At 37.1% G+C, this 18,403-nt stretch overlaps 1 long non-coding RNA gene across 2 annotated transcripts in view; it reads left to right on the forward strand.

Moving 5' to 3' along the window:
- The window catches only part of LOC148224848 (uncharacterized), a 112,070-nt gene that overhangs the window by 67,113 nt on the left and 26,554 nt on the right, over nucleotides 1-18,403 (forward strand). Inside the window, exon 3 of one of the 2 annotated variants that reach the window (XR_015801975.1) lies at nucleotides 7,503-7,662. The exons of the other annotated variant lie outside the window; for it this stretch is intronic. This is a non-coding gene — a long non-coding RNA (uncharacterized LOC148224848). The remainder of the gene's footprint in view (nucleotides 1-7,502; nucleotides 7,663-18,403) is intronic. 2 annotated transcript variants of the gene reach the window in all.

The following is an 18,403-nucleotide window of genomic DNA, read 5'->3' on the forward strand; positions in this document are numbered from 1 at the left end:
GAAGGAAAAAGTTCTTATTAATGGGAGAGACCAACAGATAAAATAAAATAAAATAAAATAAAATAAAATAAAATAAAAGAAAATAAAATAAAATAATCTGCCTCACTGCAGACTGTAACTAAGAATACAGCCACTGGATAAAGAAAGCTAAAGCCATTACATTTCTGAAAAATTACGTACTTCATTTGTATCAGGAAATGACAGGAGTTATTTAAATTCTTAGAAATAACCCTAGCTAAGAGATAGATTCTGTACAAGACAAAAATTATCTTAGCTATTCAGAAAAGGCAAGGATATTTCATAAGTAACCATTTGAAGTCACAGAATATAATCAGATATATTCAATAAAAAAAATCTGTATTTGAAGTAGGACAATAAGTTAATATCTTGCAATGCTAATGAAGTACATTCTGTTTCATCAGTAGCTGTAACAGTCATTAAATGACAAAATAAAGAGTGAAACAATTTTTGATCCAGTAGACTGTATGCCTTATAACCAACAGTATTAAAGGCATTGGCAGGTTTTTGAGACATTTGTGTTGATTTTAAACAAGACATACAAAATGGGAGACTTTCCAGGTTGCTGAAACAAAGCTAATGTTGTTCTAATATTTTATGAGAAATATTTTATGAGAAGTATTTTATGAGAAGTATTTTATAAGAAAGTTTATGACCCACATAAGTATATCTTCATACTAATTCTGAGCAAGAGGCTCACAAATGGAGCATCCACAAAAGAATTAAATGTAATTAAATCTAGTCAATGTACTTCAGGGGTGTTGATAATTTTTCAATAAATATATAGGCCTGCTTTTCAGGCTGACTATTATGACAGAAATGTATGCTTGTACTGTATTTGACTTTATTTCATATGACATCTGAAAAAATGCGATATAGAAAATACAGGTGAAAGTCGTTCTTATATTTTTACTTCAAACAGGACGTTGAAAAATTTGGATAAAATGAGATGTACCTGAAAGCCTCTTTTCACAGTTGTCATGCAAACATATCTACATATCTACTTCCACAAAATCCAAGTATTTTCTTTATAAAAATTAGGACAATTTTCTTATACACATTCTATGCAGTCTCACTGTATCTGTTTGTGGCTACAAGCACTTAATGTTGCTTTTCTTTCATGCAAGCAGAGTTAAGCAAACTTGTGAGGGAAGGTGATTTCTAGAAGTTGCTAGTCAGACATGTGCTGGAATTCATAGATGAAGAGGCCACTTTCTTAGTTCATGAAAAGGACAAATGAAAGAAATCAAAATGTTTGAATATATCCCATCCATTTGCATGTGCCAGGGTGGACAATAAGAATTGGGTAGGTTTATAGGATCTTGGAAATTTGGGGACCAAGCCTGGTTTTGAGTTTCACCTTTTCTGTCATCCACCCTGCCCACACACTGGTCTCACTTACACTCTAGTCTGCAGAAAGTCAGTGGCTCTCACTCTCTCAGGAAATGTCAGGATTTGTGGTGTTGGAGACAGGGAAAGGGGAGCAAGGTTCAGAATATACGTAGCTGACCCAAGCCTCATGGTTGTGCAAACTTAATCTTGAGCTCGGTATATCTGTCAGTATAGCCGTCAAAACAAGTCCTTTGTCTTATTTAGCAGTGGGCAAATATTAAGTCTTTCATATTCATTCTTCGCAATTCCACATCTTATATTCTTCTACTTTTCTCCTGACTGAACTGAGAAGTCGAAATCCCTTTTAAGTAACAGCTGCTCTCTTTAGCCCAGCTGGCACTCTTACAATAGGGATATTTGGAGAAAATGGTAAGTCTGTGGGGCTGACAGCCTTGCACTGATGTGTACTGGATGTGCAAAATGGAACTCAGTTTCTGTGCAGGGCTGAAGGTTTATCGCTATCCACATCTCTCTCAGGGATAAATTCTTTGCTTTGGAAAGGCAAGTAAAGCAGGTGGGACTTCAGCAAACTCTATCTCCTCCCTGAGATCCTCATGGGGGGGACACAACTGAACTGACAATAAGAAAGCAAAAGATGCTTTTTCAGAATGCTGATTATTGCACAATAAAGAAGTCTATGGGAGCCCAGGGGAAGAGCTGCATTTAATCATGTCAGCACAAGGGGCTGTATGGTCGTGCAATATATACTACAAAAGTTGGCTGGCCTTTCTTTGCACCTTCAGCTTCAGCCTCCCATCCAATCCCCCTTTCACTCTTCTGTTATCCAGCAGAATCTGGAAAGAAATCATTAAACCACATAGCTGTTCCAATAGCAGCTGCTTGCAAGGCGGCTCTGGGAGTCCATGTCAATTCCTGTGCTGTGCAGGGCTGCTCAGGGCTCTCATACATGTGCCTGGCAGCTCCCCACTCTCACAGCTCCAGCACAAAGTTGTGTGCAGGCTCTGAAAATGAGCAGAAAGAAGTGAAAGTGGAAAGAAGGGGACAGCATGGCTTGCTGTATGAATTACCTGTGTGAAGGAGAGCTACAGCTTTAGATATTGTGGGGTTTCTCCCTCATTTTCTCTTTGCTGTATTTCTGTTTGACATTTTGGGTTTGCCTGATTTTTCTCTCTTTATCTCTTTCCATCTCCTTTTCCATATTTTCCACTGTGCTTTTATGTGCCTTCACCTCTTTTTGTATTCTTTCTCACTTCCCACCCTTATCCTTCTAAGATCATTCAATTTCCTTTTGATTTTAGAAATATTTATTCTCTTTCTCTCCATTTCCTCACCTATTTCATTTCTCCTTTTCCCCCTGCTGTTCTTCCTAAACTGCTTCACTTCCTTTCTTTGCCTGATTTACTCTACTGTCTTCTGCTCTGCCCCCTTCTCCCTCCCTTCCTCCCAAATCTCCTCTCCATGATCCCCTATCTCTGGTTGCAGGTGCTGCAGCTGCGGCAATATGAGACACTCCAGGAGGGGTGGGGTGGAGGGTGGTGGTGCTGGGGAGGGGCCGTGCCACATGTATTCCTCCCACCCTGCAAGCAAGACGAGCAGGATTCTGCCTGTGCAGGTCTTGGGACAATGGCTCCTGTCAACAGGATGGGGGAGTTTTATTTAAACGTGGGAATGTCCCATGAAAATTGAGACATCTGGCACCCTTACATTCCACATCTGACTTCAGCTTCATCTGCTGCCGTTATGAGTGTCATAAATATGGGTAATTTCACGAGCCATAGGAGTCAGAGTACACAATAGATTGCATTGCAGATGGTATGCCTGCCCTTAAAAGGACTGGGTCTTGTAGAGTTGCAGAGATTGCAGCTTGGCATATCCTGGAAAGGGAAAACATGAACTCAGGAATGAAAGATTCCACCAGTGTCATCACACACAAAATATTAAAAATATTGCAGTCACAATTTAAAACCAGAAAGGAAAGGGATAAAAATATCCAAATTGAAAAGAAATTACACAGCATTAATGTAGGAGCTATTGTTCAGTACTGGTCTTAAGCACAAAATTGTAGGTGTTGCATTTATGTGCCTAAATTAGCAATTTCCTAATGACCCATCTAGAACTAGTGAGGACATCTCCAGATCATTCAGAGCACTAGGATGATACTCTCCTCTTGCTAGGACCCTCAGAGGGTGTCTCTCTCTTCTAGTCTGGGCTGGCTTTGCTTCTCACCACACCATGATTCAAGCTAGTGTTCCTCTTTCTTGCTATTTCGATGTCTCAGAATTCTGCATAGATTCCTGGAATATTTTTTCCACAAAAATAGGCAAACCGATATTTTTCTGTATGTATTTGCTGTTCTGGTCCTACCTTTTACTTTGAGGCCGCTGAGGCCACTCTCTCTATGTTGTAGCAGTGAGTTGGTTTGCAGGTACAAATTTTTGGCCCCAGTTATTTTGTGCTTTCTAACCACATTGCCAATCTGATAACCAGCAGAGGGAGTGCAAGTTAGATCTCTCAGTGCCCATGGTTGTTGGTGCCCCTGCAAGGAAATGGCTATAATGTAAACAGCAGTATGTGTTCATTTAAACAGGAGAGATAACATGATAGAGATGAGTTGCCAGATGGATGAGACTAGTTGATGAGAGGAATGTTTTCTCTAAGCATTAAGAGGATCATATGCACAATGCCAGATGAAAAATAAACTGGCAAGAATTTAATTAATATCATCTGCTTAATCCAGACTTTTTTTTTTGGTTGTTGATTTAAATCAGATTCTTGTGCTGAAGTTTATATAAACAATGCCCCTGTTGCTTTCAAGAGACTGTACTTCAAATTTTGCCTCCTAAGATACAGTTTTGGGGCAAAGGGGCAGTGGTGACAGAGGCTGCAAAGGGAAACAAGTTTCTTCGTTTGGGAACTTGCATTCCTTTTCACAATGATTTCCAATCTTCTATATGGGATAGAGTTAACTGCTTCCCAGGAAGTTTTTCTCCTTTTGTTCAGGCACATGGTAGATGTTCTAAATATAAGATGACGAAAAGACCTGCAGACGTCTCATATGATCCTTAACTGTAGAAATTTTTCTAGTATACAGGACCTTAAATCCATTTAGATGGATTTAACAGCCTCAACAACACTTCCTCTGAGCTGAGTACTGGGTATCTGTCATAACCCAGATGGCTGTAGCCATGGCAAGGATGCAGTGCATTAGGTACCAGGGGCTAAACTTTGCCTTGGGGTTTGTAATACCTGGTTCCTTAACCTTTTTACTGGGCTATTAACCAAAACATAAACTTGTCTCATTTGATCAGTATATCTAGCATTTCCTCTAGAAGAATGTTTTGGATCCAGTAGTGAACCCACTAGGGGATGGAAAAACTGAAACCTGTGGGCAATGGAGCTCTAATAAATCTAATGACGAATTATTTAGACAGTGAAATCATGTATTTTTGATACCACAGATAGGAAAAGTCAATCACCGGGACCATATGGTGGTTGATCAAAACCCTGGAAGCACATATGTATTTGAGACACTTGCTAGGGATCAGAGTTGGGTTTCCCTTAGAAGTGCAGAAATCTTCTTCATACACAGGCTCATGTTTCTTACCAGATTTCCATGGACTTCACTGTGACCGTAACATGCAAACAAATCTTTTGCTTATTTCAAAGGAAGTCTTTCAAGTCTTTGCTTTGGTTTACCTTGTCCTGTTACTCTCTGATACCTTTCTACAGAATGGCCTGGGAGGAGATATTTTTCAGTAAATCATTACTCTGTGATATTCTTCTGTTTCAATAGATTCAGGGGTACTATAGTTTCTCTTGTTTCAGTGAGATTTATGCAATGGAATAGTGGAGTGAAGAAACTAATCAAACTGCTCAGAAAAGGTGAGACTCTATCTGTCCCACACAAACAGGCCCAGTGCAAACGTATGCTGTGAAATATTATTTAGTCAGTGCTTTTCTAGCTGCAGTATGTTAAAAACTGACTGATTACCCTGTGCCATCTCCCCTTCCTGCTTTCAGCTACTAAATTGCATTAGTCATACTTTCCTAGTACTTATTTTCCACATAAGTAATTACTCTATGGTACAGGAGACTTCACTGGATGGTAAATATCCATGTGTCTGTGGTATTCACTGTGTTGCTTATCCTTTCCCTAGATGATTTAGAAAAATTGATGTTCATTACACAAATGAAATTATTACTCCATTTTACCTTTCAATAACATGTTAATTTTAAATTAACTGCCCTATAGCACTCGTTCCATCTTTCTTTGATCTCTCCATACAAACTTAAATTTTGCAAGTGGGGAGGATGGCAGAAACAGAAGCTTTCTCTTACTGATGTCATAAGTGCAAGGAAACCAAGATTAATCACAATGTTTTAGAGAATTCTAATCTAAAATCATACCTTTGTAAAAAAGTATCACTTTTTCCAGCAGAGAGCAAGAGATTAAAGGTTCACTCCCCTCTTCTGTAGCAAGGTCTCCAGCACACAGTATTGAACTTGACAGAATGTGTGTTTCATACCCTCATAAGTATTCTTTCTGTCAATATTCAATTTTATTCTGATTAGGCAACATCTCCATTGCAAGAAGAAAGGAAGAAAGGAGCCCATTTTAGCATGTGCTATTCCATAACTCAAAAAACACTTTGTGGAAGAAATTTTTAAATATTGCCAGTGAAGAAAATATGTCCATTAATTTTAATCCTCGCAACATTAAAATGGAAATAACTTCTGAGAATGTACAATCAGATGATTCTACCACATATAATTTATATTCTTTCCCACCAGATGATTAAAAGTATTCTATTATGTGAGTAACATTTTGTGAATTCCTGTTTCCTAGTTTAGCTGAAGTCCCTCTTAAAATATCAGCTGTTTATATATGATATGTGACTAGGAAGTAAATATGAAAGTCGACAATCTTAAATTATTAAAGGAAGCAAAATTTACACGCCTTATTGAACGATCATGCAATTTTTTTATTTGTTACCTTACAATCTCTCCTTTAAAATACCTGGAAGTAACAGTTCTATTGCTTTTGCTTTCACAGTATTTATTCTTTGATAAGAAAATGTCCTTAGTTATTTTTGAGAAGTGGACTGCTTATGTTTGTTTTTTAAAAAAGTTAAAAATTGCAAAACCAGCACACGAGATTATGAGAAGGAAAGGGGGAGGGAAGGGCCAATGAAAGGGGAAGGAAAGATGAAACATTGATGTAATAGCCAAATGTTCTGTCCCGTCTTGTTGAGGCTTGAGACACTAAGTTTTTCTTGCCAGCCTTGAAATATACTATTAGTCAAACTTCCTCTGAAACATTTGAAAATATATTTTTCAAAGCATTTTGAGCAAAAGCTCAAAACCAGATTATATATTTTGTTTCAAACACTTAATTGTTTAATCAAATACTAGAATGAGCTCACTAAGAGCGATGTGAATGTGATGCTGCTAAGTCTGCCATGAAAAATCCATTCAAAATTTAAGAAGACTGAAAGTGAATCCTTTTCATTCAGATCAGGCTATTAGTGTCCTGATTTCAGATTTCAGGTAACACTTAGTTACTTGACTGCATATTTAAAATTCATGTTGAAATACATAAAGAAATAATATTTTTTTCAAGCATATCTTATGACCAAGCAGGAGAAATATGATAAGGTCTTGTATCTGTTTTTTGAAAAAGAGACTTAATGAATACAAAGGTACTGGGTTACTTGATATTTATATGTGATATCTGATCTAACAGTTGAGCAATGCAAATTTCCTGTAGGAAGTTTCTTCTGATACAATAATTATTACTAGGCATGGCTCTAAATTTAGTCCAGGAAGGCAATTTTAAAACAGTAGAATTATTTATCTTGAATGAATGATATCACTAAAAACATTTAGAATTTCAGCCAAATGCAACCGAAGGAATAAGATGCTTTTCCTGTTTCTCCTATAGTTATGAAAATACAGACTTAGACTGTTGAGTGAGGCAACAGGTGTCTAATGCAGAGTTCAACATATTTTTCTGTGTTTTGCTTTGCTTTCAGGAATCAGTTGAAAGAGTGATCTAATAAGTAGGCTACAGAGTCAGACTGCTCTTACCTAATGCCCTTCTTACTCAGTTATCTTTTCATTGCTGTCTGCAGGGATATATGGCTTCAGGTGAACAGGTGGATCACATCTCTCCTGACTCCTGCGTGGCTTTGTGTGTAGAGTGCATCAAGAATCAAGTCTCTCCTGGCTGACAAGTGATTTGAATCCAGACTTCCTGGGCAACTGCTTTCATTATAAAATTATTATAAAACTGTAAGAAAACTATTATAAATCCTGTTTAGATTTTATAATCAGTAAAATTCTTTGCACAAGTGTTGGCTTTCATCTTAACATGGAGAGAAGGGTGTCCTTTCCATGGTAAGGAACTACCTAGTTTGTAAATTCAGTTGAGTAGGCACTCAACTGTTTGGATCAGCAAAGAACATATCCTCTTTAGGTATGTGCAATAACAGGATACTTGGGTTTTGTAATAAGTGCTTCTTGGGACCTTGGCCAAGGATTTTTGGAGTGCTCTGGGACTGAGATGCCTGAATCCCATTGAAATTGTTCTGTATGGGCTACTGTGAAGTACTGGATTGTACCTTTAAACACTTATGATGTGGAAAATTTCATATGTTTGAGAAGACAAAGATTGTATCTTTGCTTCAGGAATAATTTGAAGCCTGGAGAGTTTCAAGAACCTCTCAGAGGCTTTTCATTGCCCTTTCATTGAAAAACCTGGATTCAGGCCAGCTATGCATGCCCTGTGTGCCTATGGAAAGTGGGCATGTTTCAAAGAAGGCAGCTGTCAGTCATATCTTCTTCATGTTTCCTGGATGATATTGTCACTAAAACACATAAAACAGAGGAAGGGAGTCAACTAGGGGCAGCAACTCCATATATTTAAAGTTTGATTTGTGGGGTTAGTTTTGGGATTTCTACTTTTAGGGGTTTGGGGGTTTTTTTTGTTCTGTTTTTCTGTTGTTTTTTCTGAAGTTTGGAGTTCTGACTATAATCCAGCTTTCTCCCACACTGAGCAGGCAATTGCTTGAGCAGGTAACCAGTGTGCTAAAGCAACGGCTATTTCACTATGGTGTGAACATAGAAAAGAGACTATCTGTAAGCCATTATTTCCCAGGACATATTCTTGGGCCTGACACTCTCCAGCTAAAGGGGGAATGAGGTAGAATTGCAATACCTAAGCCCAAAATTATGATCCTGAGAATCCTTATCTTATTCTTCAATTCCATACTCCTGACTTCTACACTTCTTTCTGTTTAGTTTTTTTTCTTTTTGAAGCATCCTAGAAGCCTCACCATCATGATTTTTCCCTTTCTGTATGCAATATACTGAGAGACAGGGAAATCTGGAGCAGATAAAAAAATCAGCTCCAGGAAAGTTTATCGTAGGGTAGCATGATAAGAAACAGAAAAGTGTTTGTTTTCTGTATAGTAACTCTATGGGATTTTGTTATGCCTACTGTAAAACCACAATGATTTATGAGAAGAAGCATTTTAACTACACAACAAGAAGCTAAATGTTTCCCTGTGTGGGATAACACAACACTTTCTGGCTGAGTCTGCAGGGCCATCTACATTTATCACTCTCATAAAGTCCCCTGAATAAGTAAAAGCTCCTCTCACCCGCTCTTGCCTGTGGCTTTTAAACAGGAAGGAAGTATCATTTTCTTCTGCCTAGCACAAAGAGAGCTCTTAGCATCTAATTACAGTTTCTGTGAGCAAATGGAACCAGAAAAGCATTTCCCTGTAGCTAAAATGCCCAAGCAGAGCTCGCACTCTCTCAGTTTTCCCAGACTAAGGTTGAAAATCTGCTCTCTAAATTATTCCATTGCTTTACAGAGGAAGTATTAATTACATTACTGCAAATGTAGATTGAGGTGGGATGTAATTACAGGGTTGGCTTTCTGTCTGTTGTCCAACAGAATTAGGCAGGAAGTGTTTGCAATGCCAGCAGTTTCAGGTGTTTTGCAACCTATTATATTTGCTGGTTCTCACCAGGTCTCACAGATGGATCAGGTGACTTTCTGCTGCCCGATTGTCTGGAAAATCCACAAAGCTGCTATTACTACAGGTTCATGGCTTTTACAAGGCTGATGGGTTTCGATTTTTAGAGGAGGAAAAGAAAAAAAAGTAAAAATCCATTATTCTCCATTCAGCCCTTGCCAAATTTTGTTTTCTTCCTTTAATCAAAGACTTATTTTTCTGTTGGTTTTCAAGTTTTCTAGTTCTAATCCTTTATTTTTTCCCATTTTTTTCTGCTCCTCTTTGCTGTTATGGGGAGAAAATGGCTGTGTGTGCACAGGAGAAAGCCAATGGGGTCTGCAGCAGGAAAAAGAGTGGGCACTGGGTTGCTGTGACTGGACACCATACTGGGACATGCACTTGACTTCCATTCTAACCACAGCATACACTTATTTTCTGGGGTTTTTTTGTGTCTTTCAGGAAAATAGCTCTATTTTTTTGGGCTTGGTGGATGGTAGGAAGAAAATCAAATTCCTGTACTCTTCAGTTGTTGGTACTGTCACCAGGCATAATTTCAGCCTGAGCTGACTGAACATGTTCGAGGAAAATGCCTGATCATGGCTCAGGTGTGATGGAGACCATTGTCTGCAGACACCTTTGATAAATATTCTTTGTGTAGGAGGAAGAGAGACGGTTTTAGACAAACAGGCTCTTCTTTCCCAGCTGAGCTGGGTGTAAATGGATGGGCTGAGGCTTAGTTAACTTATTTGTACAGACATGGTCAAGGGGTTTGGATATACTTAACTTGAGCCCTGAGAAAATGTCTGTCCATGTTTAAACATACTTTCATCAAGAATTTGGGATGACTGTTCATCAGGGAAATAGATTTTTAAGAGGCAATTCTCTGCTATATGACCAGTATTTGCTTCTTTATAAAACCTATTTGTACTGACTGCTGTGCATGAATGATATGCTCTGGTCTGTAGAAGTCTAAATGAAACAATCTTAAAAGCAGATATGGGGAAAAGACAGTAAGGTCTCTTCTTCTGGATCAAACTGTGTGGCTAAAGATACCACCACTGCCCTCTTCTGCGTGTCTGCTGTTCTGTCCAATGAACCACTTCCACTGAACATGTAATTTTGTCTGACCACGAACAGTCAAACTGAGTTTGCCTGCCTGTTGTGGAAAAGCGGGATGGGGGAGAAATGGCAAGGAGCAACAGGCTGGGACTTGTAACCAGGCCAACCAACACAGTTATAGATGAAAAAGGAAATAGCAATCACAGTAAAGACACTGCAGCTATATGTTTTTCTGGCACTATTAGTAGCTCTTTTATTTAGGGGGTCAAATCCTAAAAAGAAATATTCTGGTATTGTGGTTTTATCCAGTTCTGTAAAACCTTAAGGTCAAGATCAAGACTCATAAAACATTAATTAGCTTGATTCTTAGTGCAAACATAAGAACACTGTGGAATGCTCCAGGTCCATCCATTTCTCTATGGCATTTATCTTTAATAATATAAACATTCAGAATATACCAACATCAATTTATCATGGCAAAGTCTCTGCATACAGTTTTCAGTTTTATATGCTAGCAAAGATGGAAGACATATATTAAATTTCTTTTAGCCCTTAAATTTATATAAATATGAAAGATAGATGCCAATGCCACATGTGCCTTCAAAATTCCTAAAATAGATAGGATAGCTATTATGTATGCACAGCCCCCATGAATGCCAGCATTTAAGATGTATATTCATGCATATACTGTGACTGGTGTAGTGAAGTGTGGAAAATATTTATATTCATTCTTGAAGAAATGACCTTAATAATTCATTTTGGACTCCACCTCTCCTGAATTACAGTTGCCTCACTTGTGGAGTATTTTCCATATCTTGGAAAGACCCTAATAAATTCTAATACTAAGTGTGGAAATAATTAGTAGTTTATGATGTCACAGATTTGCAAACTTTTTTCATACCTGTGGTTGCAAGAAGCACATATTTCCTTTCTGTTCCCTCATGCTTAGCTGTGCTTTAAATTTCTTTCAGTGATAATTAGGGCTTTTTTAGAAAGATGCAACATTTGTTTCACATGGAACTAACTGGAAAACTTGTATGAAAAAGGAGTATATTCATGAGATTATCAGTGGTAAGAGCACAAATAGCTTGATTTTGAGGACTGATATATATTGTATTTTAAGGAATTATTCTAAAGATGACTTTTCTAATTTATCTGGCAAGGCTCACATTTGATGCAAATTAGTAGAGCCAATAGCAGATCATCATGCTAAGGTTTTACAGACATTATTAAAACACTCTTTTATTCCTAAATAGCTTTTCATATTACTGGAATAAGTTAAAAAACATCTAACAGTTATTAAAATGTGAGGATTTCACCCAAAGAGTGAGTATTCTAGGGGGAGGATTGCACCCAAATTTAAGACTGAACAATGTTAAACTTCACTTCTAATGACATTCAGAGGAATGAAACAGTTTTAGATGGTTTTGGTTCAAGTGTAGGTTGGATCTGAACAATTAAGCCTTTCTCCAGCAGTGATTCCAATGTGTGTACACATGAGTTCAAGTGAAAACTTACTAAGAAAGCTTAGGGCAGAATGGGAAAAAGATTAGGAACAAGTGTCATTGGATAAAAGAATTCACCAAAAGAGTAAAGACTGAATTCCTACTTGGTCAATATATGTGATGCTAACTGAAAAAAATGGGCAAACTTCTGTTAATATCCAGTCAGTTTCTCACCTTTTTTTCTCATCTGGAACTTACTAAAAGACAACTGCAGATAGAGGGTTTCAGCACACAGTATGTTATCTTTTTAGCATTCGAGAAAGTGGTTGGTTATTTAGCAAAAGAACTTGCTGGTTTCTTTGCATGCTTCTTTTGCACATGATTTCATCTTTCAAGTTCTTAAAAGCTTCCTAAAATTTAAACAGATGTCAGCTTGCTAAATAGTCTCAGGAATGTCAGAGGTCGTATACATATATACTAAACTTTAAATCTTCTGTATATTTGTTTTCTCTTTGATACATTCTCCTGATCTGTGAATTTATAGATTTGTATTTGCCTTTCTCTTCTTGAGTTTGATCTTTTACTCATCCTCTTCCCTTTCCTCAGTTGTCTGTCTCATTCCTTGTATTTCTTTCTCCCTTTTTTGGGGAACGGAAGGGGATTGTTTGTTTGTGTGTTTTGTTTGTTTTTGTTTTTTTTCCCCAAATAAGATGAAGTACCAGCTTTTTAGATAGGGGTCAGTAAAGAGAGGTAGGGGCCATTCTAAAATTGTCCACATGGTTCAATAATGTAATAGCACTGGATTAAAATAAATAAATAAATAAATAGAAACATTAGGAAAACGTGAAAGGATACATGTAACATGCAGGCTACTTAACAAAGACCATCTTGTGCAGAGTGTAAAGAAAACATAATGACTACAACCTGCCCTAGGGTTTGAAAACAATTTACTGAGAAGTCTTTTACAGTGGCTAGCTTTGGAGCCATTTCTAATTAGGTAGCAGGTAATTTAAAATCTGTTTAAGTCTGTTCAATAAATTTCCTTCAGAGTTTCAGTGTTATAAATCTGTCACGATGATTTTTTGGATCTTCAGGAATTAACAGATCCTAATCTCAGAGCTACAACACAGTCATATTTCATGACAGCATGTTTCAAAATTAATATATTTCCATAAGAAAAGTCCTAAGCTAAACTGGACCTGAGAGATGTGAACAGAGTAAAATATTTTGGGAGTGATTCATTCCTTGCGATTAGAATATTATCTTTGTGTTTTAATAGCAAAATACAAAATATGCCAGAAAACTTAGGTTTTAAATATTCTTTTTTTATTTTACATGAGGAAAGTGTAAATCCTCTCAAAGTATCTAACTCTATTCCTGCTTTTCCTTTCTAGACTTCAGTCTGCTGCAGTGGAAAATGCCTACAAAATTTTTTGGTCTGTTTCCATCTCAATGCAAATCTAGGAAAAATGCACCCCGTATGTTATTCCTGCCTTTCTAGCTAAGATATGGGTAGATATGCATAGAGCATCAAAACACCACACTGTCTTACTCATTTTCCAGAGTGGGGGGATAAGAGATCTTGGATGACATAGTGCAATGTGTGTTTGTGAGTTATTGTCACAGACAAGCAAGAATGACTCTGTGGGGAGCCAGCTGAAGTCTGGCAGGACTTTTGAGCTCAGTGTCCAAAACTAGGCAAACATGTACTGAGCTAACCTTGGAAGCAATGAATCTTTGCTCATGTACCATGTCACCATAGCAGAGTATTTTTCTGCAATTGTACCTGCTGGCCTATTGCAGTGAAAGTATTCTGTGCCCTGAATGTATGTACAATGGAGGCAACTGAGTGTGGAGTGGAAACTGAAGTATAGAAGATGAAGAAACTTGTAAATAAGGCAGGCAGACGTGAGGCAGACAGAAAGTAAGATTATACAAAGACAAAAGAAGAAGAAGGAAACTGCAAATTATTTAACCAAAGAGTACTTCCAGGTTGGGAGAGAAGAGAATTTACAGCCTTGGAAAAGACAAAAAGAAGAACTGAAAACAATATGTAGACAGAGCTGTTCAGAGCCTTAAGGGACAATGAATTTGTGGCACACAATTTAAATGTAGAAGAGAGAGCAAAATGTTGTTGTCTAAGTCCTGTTAACACTGACTTGTTGGTAATGCTTGTACTTCTGACTTTTTTGCTTTTAAAAACAGTTGGAATGTTGTTAATGTGACAGTGCTAGCTCCTCTAAGGTCTGCTTCTACTAGCAATGCATCAATCCTCCAATAAGTGAGTTCTGAATTGCCAAGTGTCCATGAGATTTACATTTTTAGTTCCATCCTTCATTGATGAGTAATGTTTCTCAGTTATTCCTACTGAATTAAGAACAAGAAAAAAAAAATCAACAATTGCATATTTTATTCAACTAAAGTATTTTACAAAAAAATTCAAAATATAAAAAGAAAATGCACCCAAATATTTTTTTTTAAAAAGAGCATCTAGAGAATTGTACTTTGAAAAATGGATTGCATGTTGACAGATAGCAATGTGTTTTTCAGACAGTCTCTTTCATCTTTTTTTCTGTGTCTCTTATCCAAAGAGTAGAGTACACTCTGTGTGTTTCTTCCCCGGGTAAACTCAAAAAAATCCTCCTAAAACTGGTTCTAGAGCCTCGAAGAACATTCCTACTGTCTCTAGAAAAAGCGGAAGTATATATAGTGATATGAATATAAACGTTGAACATCCCAAGCTGGATAAAAAAAAATCAATCTGAGAATAACATAATGAGATTACAAAGAAAGAAAAAAGAACAGTGAGTGTCTCAACAGATGGCAGCTGTTTCACTTGTACCTTCCAGGGCTATATTGTCAGACACAGGTGAATGGGAGCAGCTGTGCTGCTGCTATCAGCATCTGATCTGATGCTGTCTGTCCTTATGAATTTATGTGCTGATTTTGGCCTCCCTGGAGAGAAAAATTCTTCTTTGTGCATTTTGTTATTGTGAGCAATAGTGGACTCTGCTTTCTTTCTCTCAGTATGCTTCCTATCTATAAGCTCTTCAAGGCCATCAAACTGTCTCAGTTCCCACTTCTTCCGTCTAATTTTTCCCTAATCTCTTCATCACCTCTCTCAGATGAAGAGATGGTGCATGTATCAGGCTCCTCATCTCAAAGGCTGGAAGCAGTGACAGGGTGTCCATACTTTTCTTAGATTGCAGCATACTGAAGGTAAAGAAATTTCCCAGAATGAGACTCAGATCTTGATTCAGTTGCCTTCACATGGAGTTCCAGTGACATTTGGACAATCCTATTTTTGGCCTGGCCTCCAGCTACTCTGTGGAAGACGCAGGTTTCCCACCCACACTGTACCATGTCTGAGCTTAATTTCAAAATCTAAAATACATGAGAATGATTCAAATGTTTCTGAGAATTGAAGTGTGCCTGAGTCAAGCCCTTAGTATGATGTCTGGTGTGTATTTAAGGCAGATCTGTGCCAGATGGTTTCCATATTTTAGTTTTTCTCTTTTTCTTGGCCTAACATGTAGTGCATGGTAGAAGACACTTGTGGTTTGTTCACTAACCTGGTAAAGGACAGGCTAGTTCCTCCTCTATAACCTTTGCCAAAAAAAATTCTATTAAGTGAGAAAAGTTGATGTTTAAGAGGAGACACTGGAAATCTAGGATTCCTGAAATGTTTCAGAGCTATAGGTATTGCATTGTAGAGTCACCTGGAAAGGAAGAAACATAAATTGATATTCTTGAAACAGAGAAAGAAACTGAAGCTCACTGTTTGAGTGAAAGTCTTCATCATTTCAGTGTCACAATGATCATTATCCTCCTTAGCATCTTTTACTAAAAAGAATGCGGCCCTAGTAGCTTTTTCAAGGAATGCTTTCAGATTATTACACTCAGAAATTCATTTTGAGTAAAAATTAATTTTGTAAATAATTTTCAATAATACCTGCAATAGAGATTTACCTAGGTTTTGGAGAGTGGATGTGCTATTTAGAATAACACTTTGAGTTTCACATTCCCATTGTCTGATTTCATACAGCTCCTTGACTGAAACACAGAATTTCCTGTTATAATGCTTGAAAGTCTCAAGGGAAGCTTTAATGGGTTCTGAATTCTGTTCTGAAATTGTCCACCAGAATGACAAATACAGAACCTGAAAAGAACATTTACAGGATATATTTGTCTCTGGACCCTTCATAATTGCCCTTGTCATGAACCACAAACAGAATATTGATAACTGAATCAGAGTGATAATGGGAAAAAAAATACGGAGAGAAAAAAGTTCTAGTGGAACTATCTAATTGAGATAATTGTTTTAAAGCATTTGGAGAAGGATGTATCTATAACAAAATTAAAAATTTTAATGGTAGAGATAAAATTATAAATGAGTTGTCTTTGGAAGCCCTTTAAAATATAATTGAAGATGAGAATAATAGACTGTACAAGTTGAAACATTTTATTTATGGTAGCTGATCTTGAAAGTGGTTCACTTAACTTTTACTACAGATTGCATTGTAAGTTTAAATCCATATCTCCTTATCACTGCCTGAATGACTACCACAGTCATTTACCAAAGCATGGCTATAATAACGTTATAGAGAATGATGTCACCTCATGGAAGAGAGTCTCTTGTCAAAATTAAGATCTCTTGGGGTCATGTTTCAATCCCATGAAAACCTTTGATTTTGAAATTTTCTACCTACAGGTAGAGTAGGTTGAAATGACACCTAGGTCATGATCAAAACATCAGCAGAGAGGGAATCAAGAGATGCTCTGCTAGCTCTTCACTCTGGACAATTAGGAGATTAGGTTCATAGGCACAGCACACTTTGCTTGTGCCTTGGTGTAGGCTTCATCACTGACAATAAGTGAATACCAAGGGTAAAGTGTGGTTGTTAAGACACAAACCTAAAATGTTAGAGAGTGACAAAGTACAAGCTTGAGGCAGCATTCTCAGAAATTTTAAGAAAAGTTGTTTAGATGGTTATGGTGAGCTCCATTTTGAGGGGGGAAGACTGTCCCAGTGAAAATTAAGTAGAAATTGAAATGTTTGAATAGCACCATTGTCAGGAAGGAACTTACTGGGTCATAGAGACTGATTGCAATAGGTAACTCATACTTAACAAAAACTTAAATTAATTTATGCTAGATGTAACCTGTGTAGATCATCAAATTCAAACTCAAGTGGCGATGCCATCTTGAAAATTAGATTTATTTAGGAACACATTTTGATTATACCTAGTTGAGCTCGCTCTCAAAATTGCTTCAGCACCTATAAGAGCCAAAGCTGATCTTGAACCTTTGGTTAAAGTTCAGAGATCCTTTGGCTTAGATATGGTTAGAGATCTAATTCTAATTCTAAAATTATTCTATCTGTGACCTTTTTTACTGCCTCACTGTGTCAGAATTCTCTTTTGTTTCTTCTCTATCTCATTTCATCCTTTATTCATATATGGAGAGGAACCATACCCCTTCTCAGTTTTTATTTTTCTAGATTAAACAAACATTGCTCATTTTAGACTCTGTTCATAGGATAAGATCTACCTTCCTGATCTTTTCTTTTCCATATCTCCACTCTCTCTGCCTCTGTTCTTGTTTAAACTCCTCTTTATTGTACACAGTGTTTTCATAATTCCTTTTACTACCTTCTCCAATAGTGGTCTATATATCTCATTGCAAGGGAAAAGTCCATCATGAAATCCTAAGAATCCGTGTAGATTTTTGCTGTTGTTTGTGCAAGTCAACTTTTAATCTGAAAATTACAAGCTTGATCTAACTCTGGCACTCTCTGTATTAATTAAACAAGACTGCTGGAACAAAAATAACCAACCAAATGAAAAATTCCAAAACCAAAATCCCACATACTTTACTTTTCCTTCAAGACTGTAAGCATTAATGTTGGGAGAAAAAAAAATCTGATTGTACTTCTGGCATGGAAAAAATGTGTTTTCCTAAAAATGTTTTGAAAATCCAACTGGATGGGCAGAGTAAGAATGTTACATCCCCACCTGAAGCAGTTTCAAACGTGGAAGACATGAGGGGATGATCAGCCATAGTCATTCTCAGCTAAATTAGAAATTCCCTGTGATGAAAATGACCTAATCTATGTCCGATATTCCCTCTGCATAGTAGAGGATTTCAATCTCCTCTTCTGTATTCAGGCCTATCTAGAACCTAGAATATAATGACAGAGGAACAAATTATTAAACAGATGAGAATAATTTAGGGCTATGAAGTCATAGATGAGAGTAAAGGTTAACCAATGTGCTGTTGAAAAGGTTAATGCTTTCCTTTTAATACATGGCCTAAAGAATATTAATTTTAAAGGCATTGTTCTTATCTTTGCCATATTATCCTACTTATACCTTGTAATAAAATATCCACACATGCTTAAAAATTGTTGGATGCCTTCTCAGGTATACTAAATTCCCATGAGGAGCAGTTTATGGATCAAAGGTTTCACACTTTCAAGGTCAGCACTTTTACACATCCGTGTGTTGG

Source organism: Sturnus vulgaris, chromosome 2 (genome assembly GCF_052056855.1).
Source record: "Sturnus vulgaris isolate bStuVul1 chromosome 2, bStuVul1.hap1, whole genome shotgun sequence".
NCBI classification, from domain to species: domain Eukaryota; kingdom Metazoa; phylum Chordata; class Aves; order Passeriformes; family Sturnidae; genus Sturnus; species Sturnus vulgaris.